Genomic DNA, 25,492 nt, shown 5'->3' on the forward strand with positions numbered 1-25,492 from the left:
GTCCCGGGGAGATGTTTGAGAACCACTGCAGTACAGCACAGCAAAGTGCAGTACATTGCAGTAAAAAATGTAGAGAAAGTCTATTCAACATTCATTCAGAACCCGAAAATACGTATTTTCAACGTTAAGAATGGTTTTAATTTCAACGTCCGTAAAATATATATTTAAACCTCCTGAAAACGACCTTTAATTCAGAACCTAAAATTAACCTAACTTCAAAGTGTTACGCCCCCTCCATAGAGAGCCTTTTATTCTCTGTGTTGGTTAGGTCAGGGTGTGACTAGGGTGGGTAATCTAGGTTGTTCTATTTCTATGTTGGCCTGGTATGGTTCCCAATCAGAGGCAGCTGTTTATCGTTGTCTCTGATTGGGGATCATATTTAGGCAGCCATTTCCCCGCTGTGTTTTGTGGGATCTTGATTTGTTTTTGTGTAGTTGCCTGGGAGCACTCCAGAACGTCACGTTTTGTTTGTTCTTTATTGTTTTTTTTGTGCGGTTCACTTCAAATAAAATGTTGAACTGATTTCATGCTGCGCTTTGGTCTGAATGTTCTTACGACGATCGTGACAGAAGATCCCACCACAACAGGACCACGCAGCGTGCCCAGGAGGAGAAGGTATCCTGGGCTTGGGAGGAGATCAAGGAGGAGAAGATACCCTGGACATGGGAGGAAATCATGGAGATAAGGGAGGACAGCGACGACGCTGGGGTTTGCGGCCACAAGGAAAGCCTCCCCCCCAAAATTGGGGGGCACACGGGGTGGTCGGCAGAGCCGAGGAGCGAACCAGAGCCGATCTGGGAGAAGAGGGAGAAATTGGAGGAGTGAACGGAGAGAGTCAGAGACCGTCAGTGAGTTGATGGAGAAATTGGAGGAGAGAGAAATGAGAGAGTTGTTGTGTTGGTGTATGATGTACGACATTCGCCCTAAGGAGCGTGTTATCTGTTTGATGCCACCTGAGTCAGCTCTCCGTACTCATCCTGAGGAGCGTGCTAGCAGTCTGGTAAAAACTGTGCCAGCTCCACGCACCAGGTCTCCAGTACGCCTCCACAGCCCTGTACGTCCTGTGCCAGCTCTCCGCACTCGCCTTGAGGAGCGTATCATTTGTCCGGTACCATGTGTGCCGGCTCTACGTACCAAGTCTCCAGTACGCCTTCACAGCCCAGTACGTCCTGTGCCAGCTCCCCGCACTCGCTGTGCAAAATGTGTCATCGTTCCGGTACAATTTGTGCCGGCTCTACGCACCAGGTCTCCAGTGCGCCTCCACAGCCCAGTACGTCCCCACACTCGCCCTGAAGAGCGTGTCACCAGTCCGGTGCAACCTGTGCCAGCCCCACGCATCAGTCCTCCAGTGCGCCTCCCCAGTCCGGTTCGTCCTGTGCCTGCTCCCCGCACTCGCTCTGAAGTGCGTGTCACTAGTCCGGTGCCACCTGTACCGGCTCCACGCACTAGGCCTCCAGTGCGCATTCACAGTCCGGAGCTTCCGGCGACGGTTCCCAGTCCAGAGCTTCCGGCGACGGTCCCCGGTCCGGAGCTTCCGGCGACGGTCCGCGGTCCGGAACCTCCTGCGACGGTCCGGAACCTCCTGCGACGGTCCGGAACCTCCTGCGACGGTCCGGAACCTCCTGCGATGGTCCGGAACCTCCTGCGACGGTCCGGAACCTCATGCGACGGTCCGGAACCTCCTGCGACGGTCCGCGGTCCGGAACCTCCTGCGACGGTCCGGAACCTCCTGCGACGGTCCGGAACCTCCTGCGACGGTCCGGAACCTCCTGCGACGGTCCGGAACCTCATGCGACGGTCCGCGGTCCGGGAACCTCCTGCGACGGTCCGCGGCCCGGGAACCTCCTGCGACGGTCCGCGGCCCGGAACCTCCTGCGACGGTCCGCAACCTCCTGCAACGGTCCGCGGCCCGGAACCTCCTGCGACGGTCCGCGGTCTGGAACCTCCTGCGACGGTCCGCGGTCCAGAGCCACCTGCGACGGTCCGCGGTCCGGAGCTTCCAGGCAAGGTGACCAGCCCAGATCCAAGGCCGGAGTCGTCCTCTGTGCCGGTGCCCAGTCTGGGCGCGGCGTTCAACCCAGCTCCATGGCCGGAGCCTTCCTCTGCGCCGATGCCCAGTCCAAGCACGGCGTCCAACCCAGCTCCATGGACGGAGCCCTCTTCTGCGCCGGTGCCCAGTCCAGGCACGACGTTCAACCCGGCACCATGGCCGGATCCGGGGTCTGGGCGGGGATTACGACCTGCACCGGAGCCGCCACCAACACTAGATGCCCACCCGGACCCTCCCCTATTGAGTCAGGTTTTGCGGCCGGAGTCCGCACTTTTGGGGGGGGGTACTGTCACGCCCTGACCATAGAGAGCCTTTTATTCTCTATGTTGGTTAGATCGGGTGTGACTAGGGTGGGTAATCTAGGTTGCTTTATTTCTATGTTGGCCTGGTATGGTTCCCAATCAGAGGCAGCTGTTTATCGTTGTCTCTGATTGGGGTTCATATTTAGGCAGCTATTTCCCCACTGTGTTTTGTGGGATCTTGATTTGTTTTTGTGTAGTTGCCTGTGAGCACTCCAGAACGTCACATTTAGTTTGTTCTTTATTGTTTTTTTGTGCGGTTCACTTCAAATAAAATGCCTAACCGATTTCACGCTGTGCTTTGGTCTGAATGTTCTTACGACGATCGTGACACAAAGTCTGGAAAATACATATTTTAAACGTAATTTTGCATACTGGGTTTCTGGGAACAAACTGAAAAGTAATTTGACACAATCAGCGCAAATTTGGATTAAAATTGTATGAAGAAAATCGCATTGACAGAGGAGGGTGTACTGAATTAATTATTCATAAGGTTAGGGCTGGAATTTGTTCTGGATGCTCGAACAATGATGTGTCTGTCTCATATGTTGATCTAGCTAATTGGCTAGCTAGCATGTGTACGCTCACTGCAATGCACAGCCGATGTGCTACTCGCATGTGCATTGAGAAGGGTGCAATTGCAGTCCGCAATTCTGGGCGTTCCTGTATGTGGGTATTCCTGCACCTGCAGGAACGCCTCTTTATAATTTAGGAGAAGCGGGGGCGCTCTATTACAGTAGGTGGCTTTAATGCACAATAATGTTGGATGCCAGCTGACGATGAACTCCACAGATGAAGGGGGGGCGACTACAACGGTAGCAAGCTAGCCGTACACTGGTAGACAGTGTCCTTCGCCCCCAGAAATAAGCCTGTGGGAGCGATTCAATTATAAATTCAATAGAAACTGTTGCACCTACAAACTAGATCAGCTTTAATATTGGAGATAGATTGGCTTCTATCAATGCAATTGTCTGCGTCATTTCCAATCCCCTATACATATATTATTTGTAAGTATATACAGTACCAGTCAAACGTTTAGACATACCTACTCATTCAAGGGTTTTTCTTAATTTCTTGTAGAATAATAGTGACAACATCAAAACAATGAAATAACACATATGGAATCATGTAGTAAGCAATAAAGTTTATATTTTATATTCTAGATTCTTCAAAGTAGCCACCCTTTGCCTTGATGACAGGTTTGCACACTTTTTTGCATTCTCTCAACCAGCTTCACCTGTAATGTTTTTCCAACAGTCTTGAAGGAGTTCCCACATATGCTGAGTGCTTGTTGGCTGCTTTTCCTTCACTGCGGTCCAACTCATCCCAAACCATCTCAATTGGGTTGATTGTGAAGGCCAGGTCATCTGATGCAGCACTCCATCACTCTTCTTCTCGGTCAAAAAGCCCTTACACAGCCTGGAGGTGTGTTGGTTCATTGTCCTGTTGGAAAACAAATGATAGTCCCACTAAGTGCAAACCAGATGGGATGGCATATCGCTGCAGAATGCTGTGGTAGCCATGCTGATTAAGTGTGCCTTGAATTCTAAATAAATCACAGACAGTGTCACCAGCAAAGCACCCCCACACCATAACACCTCCTCCTCCATGCTTCACGATGGGAGCCATACATGCGGAAATCATCCGTTCACCTACTCTGCGTCTCACAAAGACACGGCGGTTTGAACCAAGAATCTCAAATTTAGACTTAACAGACAAAAGGACAGATTTCCACCGGTCTAATGTCCATTGCTTGTGTTTCTTGGGCCAAGCAAGTCTATTCTTATTGGTGTCCTTTAGTAGTGGTTTCTATGCAGTCATTCGACCATGAATGCCTGATTCACGCAGTCTCCTCTGAACAGTTGATGTTGAGATGTGTCTTTTACTTGAACTCTGTGAAGCATTTATTTGGGCTGACATTTCTGAGGCTGGTAACTCTAATGAATTTATCCTCTGCAGCAGAGGTAACCACTCCTTACCTGTGGTGGGCCTCATGAGAGCCAGTTTCATCATAGCGCTTGATTGTTTTTGCGACTGCACTTGAAGTAACTTTCAAAGTTCTAGAAATATTCCGTATTGACTGACCTTCATGTCTTAAAGTAATGTTGGACTGTCGTTTCTCTTTGCTTATTTGAGCTGTGCTTGCCATTATATGGACTTGGTCTTTTACCAATTAGTGCTATCTTCTGTATTTATTTATTTTATTTTATTTCACCTTTATTTAACCAGGTAGGCTACTTGAGAACAAGTTCTCATTTGCAACTGCGACCTGGCCAAGATAAGGCAAAGCAGTTCGACACTAACGCCCTGGCCATAGAGAGGGTTTTTTTGTTCTTTATTTTGGTTAGTCTTGGGTGTTACATTGGGTGGGCGTTCTATGTTCCTTTTTCTATGTTTTTGTATTTCTTTGTTTTGGGCCGAGTAGGGTTCCTAATCAGAGGCAGCTGTCTATCGTTGTCTCTGATTAGGAATCATACTTAGGCAGCCTGTTTTCTTTTGGGGTTTTGTGGGTAGTTTTTTCTGTTTAGTGCTTTCTGTTTCGTTGTTAGTACTTGACAGAACTGTCAGCTGTAATTTTGTTTATTTTGTCAAGTGTTCTCTTTTTCAATTAAAATTCATTCAAGATGAACACATCCTCCGCTGCACCTTGGTCTTTCTCTAACGACGGCCGTTACAGAATCACCCACCAAAGACGGACCAAGCAGCAGAGGAAGGAGCAGCACAATGAGGGGATGAAGCAGCGTGCTTGGGAGGTCATGGCATCCTGGTCGCTGGAGGTGTTGGAGTCAAGGATTGACTGGACATGGGATCAATTATTTGACCACTGCAACAACCTGCCGAGGGAGAACGACGGACACGGGAGGCAGCCCCCAAAACATTTTTGGGGGGCACACGGGGAGATTGGCGGAGTCAGGCGGTAGACCTGAGCCAACTCCCCGTGCTTACTGGAGGCAGCGCAGTACTGGTCAGGCACCGTGTTATGTGGTTAAGCGCACGGTGTCTCCAGTGCGCGTTCATAGCCCGGTGCGCTATAGGCCAGCCCCCCACAAGTGCCATGCGAGTGCAGGCATCGAGCCAGGACGGATTGTGCCAGCTCAGCGCGTCTGCTCTCCAGTGCGCCTTTTCGGTCCAGGTTATCCTGCACCGGCTCTGCGCACTGTGTCTCCAGGGCGCTGGGAGGGTCCGGTTCGCCCAATGCCTGCGCTCCGCCCGTGCCGGGCCAAAGTGGGCATTCAGCCTGGAGTGTGGGTAAAGAGCCTACGTACCAGAACTCCAGTGCTCCCCCACAGCCCGGTTTATCCTGTGCCTCCTCCTCGGACCAGGCCTCCAGTGGGTCTCCCCATCCTGGTCAGTCCTGTGCCTTCTCCACGGACCAGGCCTCCAGTGGGTCTCCCCATCCTGGTCAGTCCTGTGCCTCCTCCACGGACCAGGCCTCCAGTGGGTCTCCCCAGCCTGGTGAGTCCAGTGCCTGCGCCCAGAGCCAGGCCTCCTTCATGTCTCCCCAGACTGGTGAGTCCTTGGCAAGAGCCGCCAGAGCCGCCCGCCAGTCCGGAGCCGCCAGAGCCGCCCGCCAGTCCGGAGCCGTCAGAGCCGCCCGCCAGTCCGGAGCCGCCAGAGCCGCCCGCCTGTCCGGAGCCGCCAGAGCCGCCCGCCTGTCCGGAGCCGCCAGAGCCGCCCGCAAGCCCGGTGAGTCCTGTGCCTGCGCCCAGGGCAAGGCCTCCTTCATGTCTCTCCAGCCCGGTGAGTCCTGTACCTGCGCCCAGGGCCAGGCCTCCTTCATGTTTCCCCAGCCTGGGGAATCCTGGGTCAGTGCCACCGGAGCCGCCCGCCAGCCCGGAGCCGCCAGGGTCGCCCGCCAACCGGGCGCAACCAGAATCGCCCACCAGCCGGGCGCATCCAGGGTCGACTGCCAGCCGGGCGCAGCCAGAATTGCCCGCCAACCGGGCGCAGCCAGGGTCGCCCACCAGTCCTCCGGCGCAGCTAGGGGCGCCACCTAAGTGGCCGAAGCCAAGGGTGGAGTGGGGTCTATATACAGTATGTGCAAATGAGGTAGGATAAGGGAGGTAAGGCAATAAATAGGCCATGGTGAAAAAGTAATTACAATATAGCAATTAAACACTGGAATGGTAGATGTGCAGAAGATTAATTTGCAAGTAGAGATACTGGGGTGCAAATGAGCAAGATAAATAAATAAATATAGTATGGGGACGAGGTAGTTGGATGGACTAATTACAGATGGGCTATGTACAGGTGCAGTGATCTGTGAGCTGCTCTGACAGCTGGTGCTTAAAGCTAGTGAGGGAGATATGAGTCTCCAGCTTCAGTGACTTTTGCAGTTCGTTCCAGTCATTGGCAGCAGAGAACTGGAAGGAAAGGCGGCCAAAGTAGGAATTGGCTTTGGGAGTGACCAGTGAGATATACCTGCTGGAGTGCATGCTACGGGTGGGTGCTGCTATGGTGACCAGTGAGCTGAGATAAGGCAGGGCTTTACCTAGCAGAGACTTGTAGATGACCTGGAGCCAGTGGGTTTGGCGACAAGTATGAAGCGAGGGCCAGCCAACGAGAGCGAACAGGTCGCAGTGGTGGGTAGTATATGGGGCTATGGTGACAAAACGGATGGCACTGTGATAGACTGCATCCAATTTGTTGAGTAGAGTGTTGGAGGCTATTTTGTAAATGACATCGCCGAAGTCGAGGATCGGTAGGATGGTCAGTTATACGAGGGTATGTTTGGCAGCATGAGTGAAGAATGCTTTGTTCTGAAATAGGAAGCCAATTCTAGATTTAGTTTTGGATTGGAGATGCTTACCTCACCTAGGTATTTGTAGTTGTCCACATATTCTAAGTCAGAACTGTCCAGAGTAGTGATGCTAGATGGGTGGGCATGTGCGGGCAATGATCGTTCGAAGAGCATGCATTTAGTTTTACTTGCATTTAAGAGCAGTTGGAGGCCACGGAAGGAGAATTGTATGGCATTGAAGCTCATCTGGAGGTTAGTTTTAACATAGTGTCCAAAGAAGGGCCAGAGGTATACAGAATGGTGTCGTCTGCGTAGAGGTGGATCAGAGAATCACCAGCAGCAAGAGCGACATCATTGATGTATACAGAGAAGAGAGTCTGCCAGATAATTGAACCCTGGGGCACCACCATAGAGACTGACAGAGGTCCAGACAACAGGCCCTCCGATTTGACACACTGAACTATCAGAGAAGTAGTTGGTGAACCAGGCGAGGCAATCATTTGAGAAACCAAGGCTGTTGAGTCTGCCGATAAGAATGTGGTGATTGACAGAGTCGAAAGCCTTGGCTAAGGTCGATGAATACGGCTGCACAGTAATGTCTCTTATCGATGGCGGATATGATATCGTTTAGGACCTTGAGAGTGGCTGAGGTGCACCCATGACCAGCTCTGAAACCAGATTGCATACTGGGGACGGTACGGTGGGATTCAAAATGGTCGGTGATCTGTTTGTTCACTTGGCTTTCGAAGACCTTAGAAAGGCAGGGTAGGATAGATATAGGTCTGTAGCAGTTTGGGTCTAGAGTGTCTTCCCCTTTGAAGAGGGGGATGACCCCGGCAGCTTTCCAATCTTTGGGAATCTCAGACGATACAAACGAGAGGTTGAACAAGCTAGTAATAGGGGATGCAACAATTTCGGCAGATAATTTTAGAAAGAGAGGGTCCAGATTGTCTAGCCCAGCTGATTTGTAGGGGTCCAGATTTTGCAACTCTTTCAGAACATCACCTATCTGGAATTGGGTGAAGGAGAAATGGGGAGGCTTGGGCAAGTTGCTGTTGGGGTTGGAGGGCTGTTGATCGGGGTAGGGATAGCCAGGTGGAAAGCATGGCCAGCCGTAGAAAAATGCTTATTGAAATTCTCAATTATAGTGGATTTATCGGTGGTGGCAGTGTTTCCTAGCCTCAGTACAGTGGGCAGCTGGGAGGAGGTGCTTTTATTCTCCATGGACTTTACAGTGTCCCAGAACTTTTTTGAGTTTGTGCAACAGGATGAACATTTCTGCTTGAAAAAGCTAGCCTTAGTTTTCCTAACTGCCTGTGTATATTGGTTCCTAACTTCCCTGAAAAGATGCATATCACGGGGGCTATCCGATGCTAATGCAGAACGCCACAGGATGTTTTTGTGCTGGTCAAGGGCAGTCAGGTCTGGAGAGAATCAAGGGTTATATCTGTTCCTGGTTCTACATTTTTTGAATGGGGCATGCTTATTTAAGATGGTGAGGAAATTACTTTTAAAGAATAACCAGGCATCCTCTACAGACGGGATGAGGTCAATATCCTTCCAGGATACCCAGGCCAGGTCGTTTCGAAAGACCTGCTCACTGAAGTGTTTTAGGGAGCGTTTGATAGTGATGAGGGGTGGTCGTTTGACCGCAGACCCATTACAGATGCAGGCAATGAGGCAGTGATCGCTGAGATCTTGGTTGAAAACAGCAGAGGTGTATTTGGAGGGCAAGTTGGTTAGGATGATATCTATGAGGGTGCCCGTGTTTACGGATTTGGGGTTGTATCTGGTTGGTTCATTGATAATTTGAGTGAGATTGAGGGCATCAAGCTTAGATTGTAGGATGGCCGGGGTGTTAACCTCTTGGGGCTAGGTGGGACGCTAGCGTGCCACCCGTGGTGCACTCCATCAACAGCAGGTGCATTTCAAGAGCGGCAAATTTGAATCCAAATAAATGTCAAAATTCAAATTTTTCAAAAATACAACTATGTTACACCATTTGAAAGATAAACATCTCCTTAATCTAACCACGTTTTACGATTTCAAAAAGGTTTTACGGCGAAAGCATAAATTTAGAGTATGTTAGGACAGTACATTTACAAGAGTTGTGTGTAATGTTTTGTCAAGTCAAAGACAGGGTCACCAAAACCATAAAACCAGCTAAAATGATACACTAACCTTTTACAATCTCCATCAGATGACACTCCTAGGACATTATGTTAGACAATGCATGCATTTTTAGTTCTATCAAGTTGATATTTATATCCAAAAACAGCGTTTTACTATGGCATTGATGTTGAGGAAATCGTTTCCCTCCAATAACCGGCAGTCAAGTCAGCGTCACAAATTAAATAATTAAAATTAGAAAACATTGGTAAAATATTATATTGTCATTTAAAGAATTATAGATTTACATCTTTTGAACGCAATCAACTTGCCAGATTTAAAAATAACCTTACTGGGAAATCACACTTTGCAATAATCTGAGCACTGTGCCCAGAAAAATACGCGTTGCGATACAGACTAGACGTCATGTTGGGGAGATCTAAAATCGAAAATACTATGTAAATAATCCATTACCTTTGATTCTCTTCATCAGATGTCACTTCCAGGTATCACAGGTCCATAACGAATGTAGTTTTGTTCAAAAAAGCTCATCATTTATGTCCAAAAATCTCCGTCTCGTTAGCACATGATGTAAGCCAGCCGGACTTCTCGTCATGAACGAGGGGAAAAAATATATTTCCGTTCGTTCAAACATGTCAAACGTTGTATAGCATAAATCATTAGGGCCTTTTTTAACCAGAACATGAATAATATTCAAGGTGGACGAATGCATACTCTTTTATAACGTATTGGAACGAGGGTACCCAACATGAAGTAGCGCGCCAGGTGTCTAATGGGACATCATCGTTCCATGGCTCTTGTTCGGTCAGATCTCCCTCCAGAAGACTCAAAACACTTTGTAAAGGCTGGTGACATCTAGTGGAAGCAATAGGAAGTGCCAAAATATTCCTAAACCCCTGTGTTTTTCAATGGGATAGGTTTAAAGTCAATACAACACATCAGGTATCCACTTCCTGTCAGAAAATGTCTCAGGGTTTTGCCTGCCAAATGAGTTCTGTTATACTCACAGACACCATTCAAACAGTTTTGGAAACTTTAGAGTGTTTTCTATCCATATATAATAAGTATATGCATATTGTAGTTACTGGGTAGGATTAGTAACCAGATTAAATCGGGTACATTTTTTTTATCCAGACGTGCAAATGCTGCCCCCTAGACCCAACAGGTTAAGCATGTCCCAGTTTAGGTCATCTACCAGCACGAGCTCTGAAGATAGATGGGGGGCAATCAATTCCCATATGGTGTCCAGGGCACAGCTGGGGGCAGAGGGTGGTCTATAGCAAGCATCAACGGTGAGAGACTTGTTTCTGGAAAGGTGGATTTTTAAAAGTAGAAGCTCAAATTGTTTGGGTACAGACCTGGATAGTAAGACAAAACATTGCAGGCTATCTCTGCAGTAGATTGCAACACTGCCCCCTTTGGCAGTTCTATCTTGTTGGAAAATGTTATAATTACGGATGGAAATTTCAGGGTTTTTGGTGGTCTTCCTAAGCCAGGATTCAGACACGGCTAGGACATCCGGGTTGGCAGAGTGTGCTAAAGCAGTGAATAAAACAAACTTAGGGAGGAGGCTTCAAATGTTAGCATGCATGAAACCAAGGCTTTTACGGTTACAGAAGTCAACAAATGAGAGCACCTGGGAGTGGGAGTGGAGCTAGGCACTGCAGGGCCTGGATTAACCTCTACATCACCAGAGGAACAGAGGAGGAGTAGGATAAGGGTATGGCTAAAGCCTATCAGAACTGGTTGTCTAGTATGTTCGGAACATAGAGTGAAAGGAGCAGGTTTCTGGGCGCGATAGGATAGATTCAAGGCATAATGTACAGACAAAGGTATGGTAGGATGTGAGTACATTGGAGGTAAACTTAGGCATTGAGTAATGATGAGAGAGATATTGTCTCTAGAGACGTTTAAACCAGGTGATGGCACCGCATATGTGGGAGGTGGAACTAAATGGTTGGTTAAGGCATATTGAGCAGGGCTAGAGGCTCTACAGTGAAATAAGACAATAATCACTAACCAGGACATTAATGGACAAGGCATATTGATATTAGGGAGAGGCATGCGTAGCCGGGTGATCATAGGGGTCCAGTGAGTGGTTGGACTGGCTGGAGACACGGCAATTCAGACAGCCAGCAGGCCGGAGCTAGCAAGCTAGCAGAAGGGCCTTAGAAGGACGTCTCAACGGAGAAAAGTCTGTTTTAGCCTCCGCGTGCGGTGACATTGACAGACCAGTTGTGATGGATTAGTAGGGTTCCGAGTAGCAGAGGGGTCCAAGTCCAATTGGCAAAATAGGTATTGTGGCCCAAGAAATTGGCCGATGGATCTATACAGCTAACAGTCCAATATGCTCTAGCCAGCTAGCAGCTAGCGGGCCGCGGCTAGCAGATGGGCATTCAGGGGACGTCGCTGTGTAGGGGCCAGTTGAGTACCCCCTCGAGCAGATTACGTCGTAGTCCAGTCGTGAAGGATCGGCTGGGTTACGTGCCCCTTACCGGCAGTAGAAGGGGTCCGGATATTGTAGCCCAGGAGTGCCTCTTCAGCTAGCCGGGAGAATGGGCCTAGCATGGGCTAGCTCCAGGCATATTGGTGCTTGCTTCGGGACAGACGTTAGCCAGGAGTAGTCACTCGGATAGCAGCTAGCTAGCTGCGATGATCCAGGTGAAAAGGTCCAGAGCTTGCGGTAGGAATCCGGGGATATGTAGAGAAAATAGGTCCGGTATGCTCTGGTTTGAGTCACGTTGTACAAACTGGCGAGAGCTTTCCGAGCTAAAGGTTAGCTGATTACTAGCTAGTAGCTAGTGAGCTGACTAGCTTCTGTTGGGGGATTCCGGTTCCGAGGTAAATAAAAATACTTTAGAAAAAACAGATCCACACCACATTGGGTGAGGCGGGTTGCAGGAGAGTATTTTGAAGTTGAGGATAATAGAAAAATCCCAAAAAGATATGCGAAGAAAAATATATAAAAATATATATACATGGGACACGACAAGACGAAGGACAAAGATGTCTGACTGCTACGCCATCTTGTATACCAACCCTACCTTGTCACATCACAACTGATTGGCTCAAATGCATTATGAAGGAAAAAAAATCCTCAAATGTACTTTTAACAAGGCTAACCTGTTAAATGAAATGCATTCCAGGTGACTACCTCATGAAGCTGGTTGATAGAATGCCAAGAGTGTGCAAAGACGTCATTAAGGCAAATGGTGGCTACTTTATAGAATCTAAAAAATTTCAATATGTTTTGATTTGTTTAACATTTTTAGTAACTACATGATTCCATATGTGTTATTTCATAGTTTTGATGTCTTCACTATTATTCTACAATGTAAAAAATAGTACCTGTCAAAGGTTTGGTGTGTGTGTGTGTGTGTGTGTGTGTGTGTGTGTGTGTGTGTATTACCACACCTTGACTAATAATACGCAGAATTATACAAAAACTTCTACGAAGGATTGTGACCCACAACAACGGGCGGTAGTAGGAATTCTACATTTTTGTCAACAGATGCGTACACTCACTCACCCTACCCCTCCCAAACAAACACCTCTGCCCCTCTCTACCCTTCCACACATAGATCAATCTCAGATCGTTGTCTTGGATATAGGGTTAGCAACGTTCCATCATGATAGGACAAAAAAATACCTAGATATTTTAATTTTAAATGTATATCCCACATCTGCGCAAAATTAAAGATTCTCGCTATGTCACTCCTGCTCGCAGACACACATGGGCTCTGGCATTTGCAACCATTTTTCTTACTCACTCACTTTATGGACGCTATAGTCTTGTTTTAATGTGACGTCTAGAATTTGAGCTAGGTAGACTCAATTGCCAAAGACCTTGTTGAAAAATCCAGTATGTGGTTCTTGGTAATGGTCGGACGGCTCATGACAAGAGGCGGGGAGTGTGTTGTGTACCTCCAGTCAAGTTGATTTATGAATTTTCATCGATATTTGATTTAACATTGAGCTTCAACCAATGCATTCTATAAATACACTGTTTGTTACACATACCTGTAGACATGGCATTTTATGAGATGCCCGGTACACCAATAGGCATGTACATACATACTCTACAGAGACATGCAGTATGCAGAGCAGTACACAGACAGCCTGGTAGGTTTAGTACACAGCCAGCCCTGAACCTCATCAGCAGGGTGGTGAACTATGGGAATAATATTTACAGCTACGCTCATTAGTCTCTCACTCAGACTCTGCCAGCTATACCCCCTAATCTCAACAACCCCAAACCAGCCTAAAACTCCAGCACTGATGTCTAATTCATTTACATTTTACATTTAAGTCATTTAGCAGACGCTCTTATCCAGAGCGACTTACAAATTGGTGCATTCACCTTATGATATCCAGTGGAACAACCACTTTACAATAGTGCATCTAAATCTTTTAGGGGGGGGGGTAGAAGGATTACTTTATCCTATCCTAGGTATTCCTTAAAGAAGTGGGGTTTCAGGTGTCTCCGGAAGGTGGTGACTGACTCCGCTGTCCTGGCGTCGTGAGGGAGCTTGTTCCACCATAGGGGTGCCAGAGCAGCGAACAGTTTTGACTGGGCTGAGCGGGAACTGTGCTTCCTCAGAGGTAGGGGGGCCAGCAGGCCAGCGGTGGATGAGCGCAGTGCCCTCGTTTGGGTGAAGGGACTGATCAGAGCCTGAAGGTATGGAAGTGCCGTTCCCCTCACGGTTCTGTAGGCAAGCACCATGGTCTTGTAGCGGATGCGAGCTTCAACTGGAAGCCAGTGGAGAGAGCGGAGGAGCGGGGTGACGTGAGAGAACTTGGGAAGGTTGAACACCAGACGGGCTGCGGCGTTCTGGATGAGTTGTAGGGGTTTAATGGCACAGGCAGGGAGCCCAGCCAACAGCGAGTTGCAGTAGTCCAGACGGGAGATGACAAGTGCCTGGATTAGGACCTGCGCCGCTTCCTGTGTGAGGCAGGGTCGTACTCTGCGAATGTTGTAGAGCATGAACCTACAGGATCGGGTCACCGCCTTGATGTTAGTGGAGAACGACAGGGTGTTGTCCAGGGTCACGCCAAGGTTCTTAGCACTCTGGGAGTAGGACACAATGGAGTTGTCAACCGTGATGGCGAGATCATGGAACGGGCAGTCCTTCCCTGGGAGGAAAAGCAGCTCCGTCTTGCCGAGGTTCAGCTTGAGGTGGTGATCCGTCATCCACACTGATATGTCTGCCAGACATGCAGAGATGCGATTTGCCACCTGGTTATCAGAAGGGGGAAAGGAGAAGATTAATTGTGTGTCGTCTGCATAGCAATGATAGGAGAGACCATGTGAGGATATGACAGAGCCAAGTGACTTGGTGTATAGCGAGAATAGGAGAGGGCCTAGAACAGAGCCCTGGGGGACACCAGTGGTGAGAGCACGTGGTGCGGAGACAGATTCTCGCCACGCCACCTGGTAGGAGCGACCTGTCAGGTAGGACGCAATCCAAGTATGGGCTGCGCCGGAGATGCCCAACTCGGAGAGGGTGGAGAGGAGGATCTGGTGGTTCACAGTATCAAAGGCAGCAGATAGGTCTAGAAGGATGAGAGCAGAGGAGAGAGAGTTAGCTTTAGCAGTGCGGAGAGCCTCCGTGACACAGAGAAGAGCAGTCTCAGTTGAGTGACCAGTCTTGAAACCTGACTGATTTGGATCAAGAAGGTCATTCTGAGAGAGATAGCAAGAGCTGGCCAAGGACAGCACGTTCAAGAGTTTTGGAGAGAAAAGAAAGAAGGGATACTGGTCTGTAGTTGTTGACATCGGAGGGATCGAGTGTAGGTTTTTTCAGAAGGGGTGCAACTCTCGCTCTCTTGAAGACGGAAGGGACGTAGCCAGCGGTCAAGGATGAGTTGATGAGCGAGGTGAGGTAAGGGAGAAGGTGTCCGGAAATGGTCTGGAGAAGAGAGGAGGGGATAGGGTCAAGCGGGCAGGTTGTTGGGCGGCCGGCCGTCCCAAGACGCAAGATTTCATCTGGAGAGAGGGGGGAGAAAGAGGTCAAAGCACAGGGTAGGGCAGTGTGAGCAGGACCAGCGGTGTCGTTTGACTTAACAAACGAGGATCGGATGTCGTCGACCTTCTTTTCAAAATGGTTGACGAAGTCATCCGCAGAGAGGGAGGGGGGGAGGGGTGGGAGGATTCAGGAGGGAGGAGAAGGTGGCAAAGAGCTTCCTAGGGTTAGAGGCAGATGCTTGGAATTTAGAGTGGTAGAAAGTGGCTTTAGCAGCAGAAACAGAAGAGGAAAATGTAGAGAGGAGGGAGTGAAAGGATGCCAGGTCCACAGGGAGGCGAGTTTTCCTCCATTTCCGCTCGGCTGCCCGGAGCCCTGTTCTGTGAGCTCGCAATGAGTCGTCGAGCCACGGAGCAGGAGGGGAGGACCGAGCCGGCCTGGAGGATAGGGGACATAGAGAGGCAAAGGATGCAGAAAGGGAGAAGAGGAGGGTTGAGGAGGCAGAATCAGGAGATAGGTTGGAGAAGGTTTGAGCAGAGGGAAGAGATGATAGGATGGAAGAGGAGAGAGTAGCGGGAGAGAGAGAGCGAAGGTTGCGACGGCGCAATACCATCCGAGTAGGGGCAGAGTGAGAAGTGTTGGAGGAGAGCGAGAGGGAAAAGAATACAAGGTAGTGGTCGGAGACTTGGAGGGGAGTTGCAATGAGATTAGTGGAAGAACAGCATCTAGTAAAGATGAGGTCAAGCGTATTGCCTGCCTTGTGAGTAGGGGGGGAAGGTGAGAGGGTGAGGTCAAAAGAGGAAAGGAGTGGAAAGAAGGAGGCAGAGAGGAATGAGTCAAAGGTAGACGTGGGGAGGTTAAAGTCACCCAGAACTGTGAGAGGTGAGCCATCCTCAGGAAAGGAACTTATCAAGGCGTCAAGCTCATTGATGAACTCTCCAAGGGAATCCTTATCATTTATCGCCCTGATAAATGATAAGGATGTTAAGCTTGAAAGGGCTGGTAACTGTGACAGCTTGGAATTCAAAGGAGGCGATAGACAGATGGGTCAGGGGAGAAAGAGAGAAAGTCCACTTGGGAGAGATGAGGATTCCAGTGCCACCACCCCGCTGGCCAGATGCTCTCGGGGTATGCTAGAACACGTGGGCAGACGAGGAGATAGCAGTCGGAGTAGCAGTGTTATCTGTGGTAATCCATGTTTCCGTCAGCGCCAAGAAGTCGAGGGACTGGAGGGTAGCATAGGCTGAGATGAACTCTGCCTTGTTGGCCGCAGACCGGCAGTTCCAGAGGCTGCCGGAGACCTGGAACTCCACGTGGGTCGTGCGCGCTGGGACCACCAGGTTAGAGTGGCAGCGGCCACGCGGTGTGAAGCGCTTGTATGGCCTGTGCAGAGGGGAGAGAACAGGGATTGACAGACACATAGTTGACAGGCTACAGAAGAGGCTACCCTAATGCAAAGGAGATTGGAATGACAAGTGGACTACACGTCTCGAATGTTCAGAAAGTTAAGCTTACGTTGCAAAAACCTTAGACTAAAATGACTAAAATGATACAGTACTGCTGGCTGGTGAAGTAGGCTAGCTAGCAGTGGCTGCGTTGTTGACTTTGTTTGAAAGTGTAGCTGGCTAGGTAACCTCGATAATTACTCTAAACTACACAATTATCAAACTATGACAAAGACAACTATGTAGGTAGCTAACACTACACTAATCAAATCGTTCCGTTGTAATGTATTAGTTTCTACAGTGCTGCTAGTCGGTAGAAGTTGGCTAGCTAGCAGTGTTGACTAAGTTTTGGAGAACGGCGTCACGGAGGACGAAAATAGCTGGCTAGCTAACCTCGATAATTACTCTAAACTACACAATTATCTTAGATACAAAGACAGCAAAGACAACTATGTAGCTAGCTAACACTACACTAATCAAATCGTTCCGTTGTAATGTATTAGTTTCTACAGTGCTGCTAGTCAGTAGAAGTTGGCTAGCTAGCTGGTGAAGTAGGCTAGCTAGCAGTGGCTGCATTGTTGACTTTGTTTGAAAGTGTAGCTGGCTAGGTAACCTCGATAATTACTCTAAACTACACAATTATCAAACTATGACAAAGACAACTATGTAGCTAGCTAACACTACACTAATCAAATTGTTCCGTTGTAATGTATTATTTTCTACAGTGCTGCTAGTCGGTAGAAGTTGGCTAGCTAGCAGTGTTGACTAAGTTTTGGTGAACGGCGTCACGGGGGACGAAAATAGCTGGCTAGCTAACCTCGATAATTACTCTAAATTACACAATTATCTTAGATATAAAGACAGCTATTTAGCTAGCTAAAGAATTGCTCAGATCAAACAAATCAAACCGTTGTAATGTAATGAAATGTAATATTACCTGCGGAGCGAAGTGCAGCACGCCTACTCGCTCCAAACCCGGAAGTCTTTTATAAAACAGGCTCAGACTGTTTCCACCTCCAAGGACCAGCTCATGGTCATGGCCTCAGTGGACCAGCTCTCATTGGGTCCACTGGATGCTAGACATTTACTTTAGCATAGCATTATACACACAAACAGTGGTTATATTGTAGATCTTTCTCATAGATTTTTCTGCCTCTTCCCAATCTCTGTTGCTGTCTATCCCTCTCCCCTTTGTTATTTTGGTGTGTGCAATATTTGCAATATAATTAATCTTAAACATTCATAGATGCAGATCTTAAAAGAGAGAGAGGCATGTAGTATACCGTGAGGGAAAAAAGTATTTGATCCCCTGCTGATTTTGTACGTTTGCCCACTGACAAAGAAATGATCAGTCTATAATTTTAATGGTAGGTTTATTTGAACAGTGAGAGACAGAATAACAACAAAAAAAATCCAGAAAAACGCATGTCAAAAATGTTATAAAATGATTTGCATTTTAATGAGGGAAATAAGTATTTGACCCCTCTGCAAAACATGACTTAGTACTTGGTGGCATAACCCTTGTTGGCAATCACAGAGGTCAGACGTTTCTTGTAGTTGGCCACCAGGTTTGCACACATCTCAGGAGGGATTTTGTCCCACTCCTCTTTGCAGATCTTCTCCAAGTCATTAAGGTTTCGAGGCTGACATTTGGCAACTCGAACCTTCAGCTCCCTCCACAGATTTTCTATGGGATTAAGGTCTGGAGACTGGCTAGGCCACTCCAGGACCTTAATGTGCTTCTTCTTGAGCCACTCCTTTGTTGCATTGGCCGTGTGTTTTGGGTCGTCGTCATGCTGGAATACCCATCCACGACCCATTTTCAATGCCCTGGCTGAGGGAAGGAGGTTCTCACCCAAGATTTGACGGTACATGGCCCAGTCCATCGTCCCTTTGATGCGGTGAAGTTGTCCTGTCCCCTTAGCAGAAAAACACCCCCAAAGCATAATGTTTCCACCATGTTTGACGGTGGGGATGTTGTTCTTGGGGTCATAGGCAGCATTCCTCCTCCTCTAAACACGGCGAGTTGAGTTGATGCCAAAGAGCTCCATTTTGGTCTCATCTGACCACAACACTTTCACCCAGTTTGCTAATGAACATCTGAATGATTCAGAGGACAACTTCAGACGGGCATGTATATGTGCTTTCTTGAGCAGGGCAACCTTGCGGGCACTGCAGGATTTAAGTCCTTCACGGCGTAGTGTGTTACCAATTGTTTTCTTGGTGACTATGGTCCCAGCTACCTTGAGATCATTGACAAGATCCTCCCGTGTAGTTCTGGGCTGATTCTTCACCGTTCTCATGATCATTGCAACTCCACGAGGTGAGATCTTGCATGGAGCCCCAGGCCGAGGGAGATTGACAGTTCTTTTGTGTTTCTTCCATTTGAGAATAATCGCACCAACTGTTGTCACCTTCTCACCAAGCTGCTTGGCAATGGTCTTGTAGCCCATTCCAGCCTTGTGTAGGTCTACAATCTTGTCCCTGACATCCTTGGAGAGCTCTTTGGTCTTGGCCATGGTGGAGAGTTTGGAATGTGATTGATTGATTGCTTCTGTGGACAGGTGTCTTTTATACAGGTAACAAGCTGAGATTAGGAGCACTCCCTTTAAGAGTGTGCTCCTAATCTCAGCTCGTTACCTGTATAAAAGACACCTGGGAGCCAGAAATCTTTCTGATTGAGAGGGGGTCAAATACTTATTTCCCTCATTAAAATGCAAATCAATTTATAACATTTTTGACATGCGTTTTTCTGGATTTTTTTGTTGTTATTCTGTCTCTCACTGTTCAAATAAACCTACCATTAAAATTATAGACTGATCATTTCTTTGTCAGTGGGCAAACATACAAAATCAGCAGGGGATCAAATACTTTTTTCCCCTCACTGTATAGGCCTTTGTAGCCTACAATATTTATATTTTAATGCTGCCATCTCGGTTTTCATTTGAAGCATCTTTTTACATTTTGATTGTTTATAACAATTGCAAAGACATTGGCAACTTTGTATTAGAGTAAACCTTGTTCTGAAGTTATCGGTGGTCACAGAGAGACCGATAAATATCTTGATTCTATGTTTAGCGGAGATCTTTTGTTTATAAAGTGGAACGGCAAAAAAGCATCTAAAGACCCAGTTAGCGGGTCTATGAAGCAGTCGGTAAATAACAAGTGTTTTCTAGTGCAACTTTAGTAATATTGGTTTTGGGAAACAGCTCTGAGATTTAATGATGCACCTGCAAAGTTTCTATCGATGAACTTAGCCTTTGGGAAACCGGGCCCTGGACAATAAATTATGTGAGACAAAACACTTCTCTATTTTTTTTTAACATAATTTGAAGTGCAAATTACACTTTCACCTTTTGCATGTGGAAATGTTGTATAATTTAGTAAAATCACATTCTGGTGTAAAAACCATGGAAATTAAAAACAAAACAAACCATGTTTTAAGTGAAAAGAAGGCATTGGTCTGAACCAAAAAAGAAAGAAAATTCACGAGAACCACATTGCCTACTCCACCCATGCTGTACCAAGATTTTACGGCACACAGCTTTGACATACTACAGTAGCTAGAGTATGTTGGTCTATTGTACTTCAAACAATGTGTTTGCAGGTTGCGAAGGATTCAAACAACCTAATTTATACTTTTGAGGAATAATGGACTGTACAGTGTCCTGCTATTCAAATGATGTATACTGAACAAAAATATAAACGCAACATATGCAGTTTTGTCACACAACACAATACCACAGATATCTCAAGTTGAGAGAGCGTGCAATTGGCATGCTGACTGCAGGAATGTTGCCATTTTAGAAAATTTGGCAGTACATCCAACCGGCCTTACAACCACAGACCACGTGTAACCATGCCAGCCCAGGACCTCCACATCCGGCTTCTTCACATGAGGAATCATTTGAGACCAGCCACCCGGACAGCTGAAACATCTTTGCACAACCAAAGAATTTCTGCACAACTGTCAAAAATTGTCTCAGGGAAGCTCATCTGCGTGATCGTCGCCCTCACCAGGGTCTTGACCTGACTGCTATTCAGCGTTGTAACCGACTTCAGTTGGCAAATGCTCACCTTCGATGGCCACTGGCATGCTGGAGATGTGGGCTCTTCACAAATGAATCCCGGTTTCAAAAGTACCGGGTAGATGGCAGACAGCATGTATGGCATTGTGTGGGCGAGCAATTTGCTGATGTCAACATTGATTGCCCCATGGTGAAGCCCATTGTCGTGCCATTCACCCACCACCATCATCTCATGTTTCAGCATAATAATGCATGGCCCCATGTCGCAAGGATTTGTACACAACTCCTGGAAGCTGAAAATGTCCCAGTTCTTCCATAGCCTGCATACTCACCAGACATGTCAGCCATTGAGCATGTTTGGGATGCTCTGGATCGACAGCGTGTTCCAGTTCCCGCCAACACCCAGCAACTTTGCACAGCCATTGAAGAGGTGTGGGACAACATTACACAGGCCACAATCAACAGCCTAATCAACTCTATGTGAAGGAGATATGTCACGCTGCATGAGGTAAATGTTGGTCACAACAGATACTGACAAATTTTCTGATTCACACCCCTACTTTTTTAAAGGTATCTGTGACCAACAGATGCATGTCTGTATTCCCAGTCATGTGAAATCCATAGATTAGGTCCTAATTTATTTCAATTGACTGATTTCGTTATATGAGATGTAACTCAGAAAAATCTTTGAAATTGTTGCATGTTATATTTTTGTTCAGTATAGAGAGAGAGAAAAACATTTTTTTAGGCTGTATGTATTTTTAGATATAGGCCTATCGTACATTTGTATTATTGTAGCATCACAATCTTTATTGCAAAAAGAAATACACACAACTTCAAGCTACATATTCATTTGACAGAGGTAATGAACTGCCCATTGATCAGTAGAACAATTGATAAAACAGGACCATGTTTGCAAAACAAGTGTTTCTGAGCTTATGTCAATATTACAGAGGTAAGCTAAGGGTTACAGAAATCAGGAATTGAGACAGGATTTATAGACTTCTACAGTTGAAGTCGGAAGTTTACATACACCTTAGCCAAATACATTTAAAATCAGTTTTTCACAATTCACTTTTTTTATTTCACCTTTATTTAACCAGGTAGGCTAGTTGAGAACAAGTTCTCATTTGCAACTGCGACCTGGCCAAGATAAAGCATAGCAATTCGACACATACAACAACACAGAGTTACACATGAAATAAACAAAACATACAGTCAATAATACAGTAGAACAAAAGAAACCAAAAAGTCTACAAACAGTGAGTGCAAATGAGGTGAGTTAAGGCAATAAATAGGCCATGGTGACATTTAAGCCTAGTAAAAAATTCCTGTCTTGGGTCAGTTAGCAACACCACTTTATTTTAAGAATGTGAAATGTCAGAATAATAGTAGAGAGCATGATTTATTTCAGCTTTTTTTTCTTTCATCACATTCCCAGTGGGTCAGAAGTTTACATACTAATTGAGTGTATTTGGTAGCATTGCCTTTCAATTGCTTAACGTGGGTCAAGCGTTTCGGGGAGCCTTCCATAAGCTTCCCACAATAAGTTGGGTGAATTTTGGCCCATTCCTCCTGACAGAGCTGGTGTAACTGAGTCAGATTTGGTTTGTAGGATCCTTGCTTGCAAACGGTTTTTCAGTTCTGCCCAGAAATGTTCTATAGGATTGAGGTCAGAGCTTTGTGATGGCCACTCCAATACCTTGACTTTGTTGTCCTTAACCCATCCATTTGGAAGACACATTTGCAACCAAGCTTTAACTTCCTGACTGATGTTTTGAGATGTTGCTTCAATATATCCACATAATTTTCCCTCCTCGTGATGCCATCAATTTTGTGAAGTGCACCAGTCTCTCCTGCAGCAAAGCACCCCCACAACATGATGCTGCCACCCCCGTGCTTCACGGTTGGGATGCTGTTCTTCGGCCTGCAACGCTCCCCCTTTTCCTCCAAACATAATGATGGTTATTATGGCCAAACAGTTCTATTTCTGTTTTATCAGACCAGAGGACATTTCTCCAAAAAGTACAATCTTTGTCCCCATGTGCAGTTGCAAACCGTAGTCTGGCTTTTTTATGGCGGTTTTGGAGCAGTGGCTTCTTCCTTGCTGAGCGGCCTTTCAGGATATGTCGATATAGGACTCGTTTTACTGTGGATATAGAAACTTTTATACCTGTTTCCTCCAGCATCTTCACAAGGTCCTTTGCTGTTGTTCTGGGATTGATTTGCACTTTTCGCACCAAATTACGTTCATCTCTAGGAGACAGAACGCGTCTCCTTCCTGAGCGGTATGACGGCTGCGTGGACCTATGGTGTTTATACTTGCATACTTTTTTTGAGGTCTTGGCTGATTTCTTTTGATTTTCCCATGATGTCAAGCAAAGAGGCACTGAGTTTTAAGGTCGGCCTTGAAATACATCCACAGGTACACCTCCAACTGACTCAAATTATGTCAATTAGCCTATCAGAAGCTTCTAAAGCATTGACATAATTTTCTGGAATTTTCCAAGCTGTTTGAAGGCACAGTCAACTTAGTGTATGTAAACTCCTGACCCACTGGAATTGTGATACAGTGAATGATAGATTATTTCACTTGTCTGTAAACAGTTGTTGGAAAAATGACTTGTGTCATGCACAAAGTAGATGTCCTAACCGACATGCCAAAACTATAGTTTGTTAACAAGAAATTTGTGTAGTGGTTGAAAAACGAGTTTTAATGACACCAACCTAAGTGTATGTAAACTTCCGACTTCAACTGTATATATGAGTGACTGTGTCCAACACACCACCACCTGTTGTTATGTTGGGCACTTACTGACCAAAAAGATATTCTGAAATATATGTTCTTCTCAATGACATGTATTGCTAAAATAAAGGTTTAAGGAAATACAGGCAGCACCATATTACTACAAGAAAAAAACAGCTCACTCAATCAAGCATTATGGTCTTGTAAGTATAAAAGCAAAGCATGCTTTCCTACAATTAAAAAAAAAGCTTGAAAAGGTAACGGAATGGGATTAGTGTGTGAAGAATACAATACTTTAACGTGGTACCAAATGCGGTACAAATCACAATATTGTGGGAGCACCTGCTCTAAGAGTATGAATTAGGCTGTTTGAGAAAGCTTGAATCCTAAGCAACCTGCATACACATTGTTGAAGTACAACAGACCAATGTAGCTACATACACTACATTTAAGTCATTTTAGCAAATGCTCTTATCCAGAGCAACTTACAATAGCGAATGCATACATTTCATACATTTTTTTTCTCCGTACTGGTCCCTCGTGGGAATTGAACCCACAACCCTGGCGTTGCAAACACCATGCAAACACCATGCTCTACCAACTGAGCCACACGGGACCGTAGTAGGTCAAAGCTGTGTGCTGGAAAATCTTGGTAGAGCATAGGCTTTGTGGTGCCCATTTGAATTTCCTTTCTTTTTTGGCTTCAGACCAATGCCTACTTCTCACTTAAAATAGTTATTTTTTTGTTTTTAATTACATATTGGTACTGACGACAGAAAAGAAGATACACACCCATCTTTCTGCAAATCTCTGGCTAGGCTACATTTTTGCTTGTGTGCCTATCTACATGTTGTCTGCATGCCATTTGTTTTATGTGCCAGTCCCAATGCCAGTCTGCATGTCCTAAAGTGTGTGTGTGGGGGGGGGGGGCCTTGAAGGTGGTAGAGCCATTTTCACAGTCAAAAGGATTCCGGTTTCCCGGTGGAGGCGCCAGGCCAGACAGCTCCCGGCTAATCCACAGGATTCTGGAGAGCTAATTTTCCTTTCTCCGGCTTGCATCGCATACACCATGCCACGCTCAGTTGAGCTCACACAGTATATACAGCACTCTCTCTGTGTGTGTGTGTGTGTGTGTGTGTGTGTGTGTGTGTGTGTGTGTGTGTAGCATCTTAAGCACTAGTCTCCTCAGCCTTCATCACAAAATGAACAGGCTAGCACTTGATACTACTCAAGGGGAAAATATGATTTTCAGGCTTGATGTGCCATTTCACCATGCAGAAACCTATACGCATGCACAGATCCACGCATACATGTGCACGCATACACGTGCACAGTGTTATGATTAGTGTGAATGTACACATAGCTGTCCTACACACCAGTGAACAAAAGACAGATTCCCACGCTGACAGCAGTCTGACAATATCACACTGGAAACAGGGACGAAACAGACCCCCCCCCCCCCCCACACACACACGGTTGTCTCTCTTGTCTGTTATCTTTCACCTTCCCCATCTATTGTCTGCCTTCTGCAAACAGAGTTAAGTGAACACATCCCTGAGCATCCTCCATCTCCCCATCTCTCCCTCCTCTCTCTCCCCCTCTCTTTCTCCCCATCTAGTAAGATCCCTTTCAGAGACAGCAGAAGGGTGACCTCTCTCCACAGCCCTCCCACTGTTCCATCTGTTTGCATACTCCCTTCCACTCTTTCTGTCACTTTCTCTCCCTCTCTCTTTGTCCCAAAGATTCATGGAAAAGTACTAGTCAGTCTCCACAGACTTGCACCCACTCAATATACAGTATACTGACTCTCTTACATCTAAACACTCCATACTCTGGCTTCTTCTGTTTGTCTGTCTTCCCGCCATCTCTCTATCTCATTCTTTTCTTTTACACAACCCTCCTGTCCTGTTCTATCTGCCTGCACATGTCTCTCCCCTGTGACTTCCATCTGTGCAGCACAGCAGCAGTCAGGGAGAGGTAGGGGGTGAGTCATGCACTGGGCTCCAACAACACTGTGCGGCATTCACATTCTTAGGACTTTTCCTTTTTATAGGACACACACATAGATACAGGTGGCAGACTGTAGCCTA

At 46.6% G+C, this 25,492-nt stretch overlaps 1 protein-coding gene across 1 annotated transcript in view; it reads right to left on the reverse strand.

Annotated features, from left to right (window-relative positions):
* LOC106560455 (leucine rich adaptor protein 1) overlaps nucleotides 1-25,492 on the reverse strand; it is a 48,939-nt gene that overhangs the window by 11,798 nt on the left and 11,649 nt on the right. The gene's annotated exons all lie outside the window — the stretch shown is intronic.

This window comes from Salmo salar, chromosome ssa10, assembly GCF_905237065.1.
Source record: "Salmo salar chromosome ssa10, Ssal_v3.1, whole genome shotgun sequence".
NCBI classification, from domain to species: domain Eukaryota; kingdom Metazoa; phylum Chordata; class Actinopteri; order Salmoniformes; family Salmonidae; genus Salmo; species Salmo salar.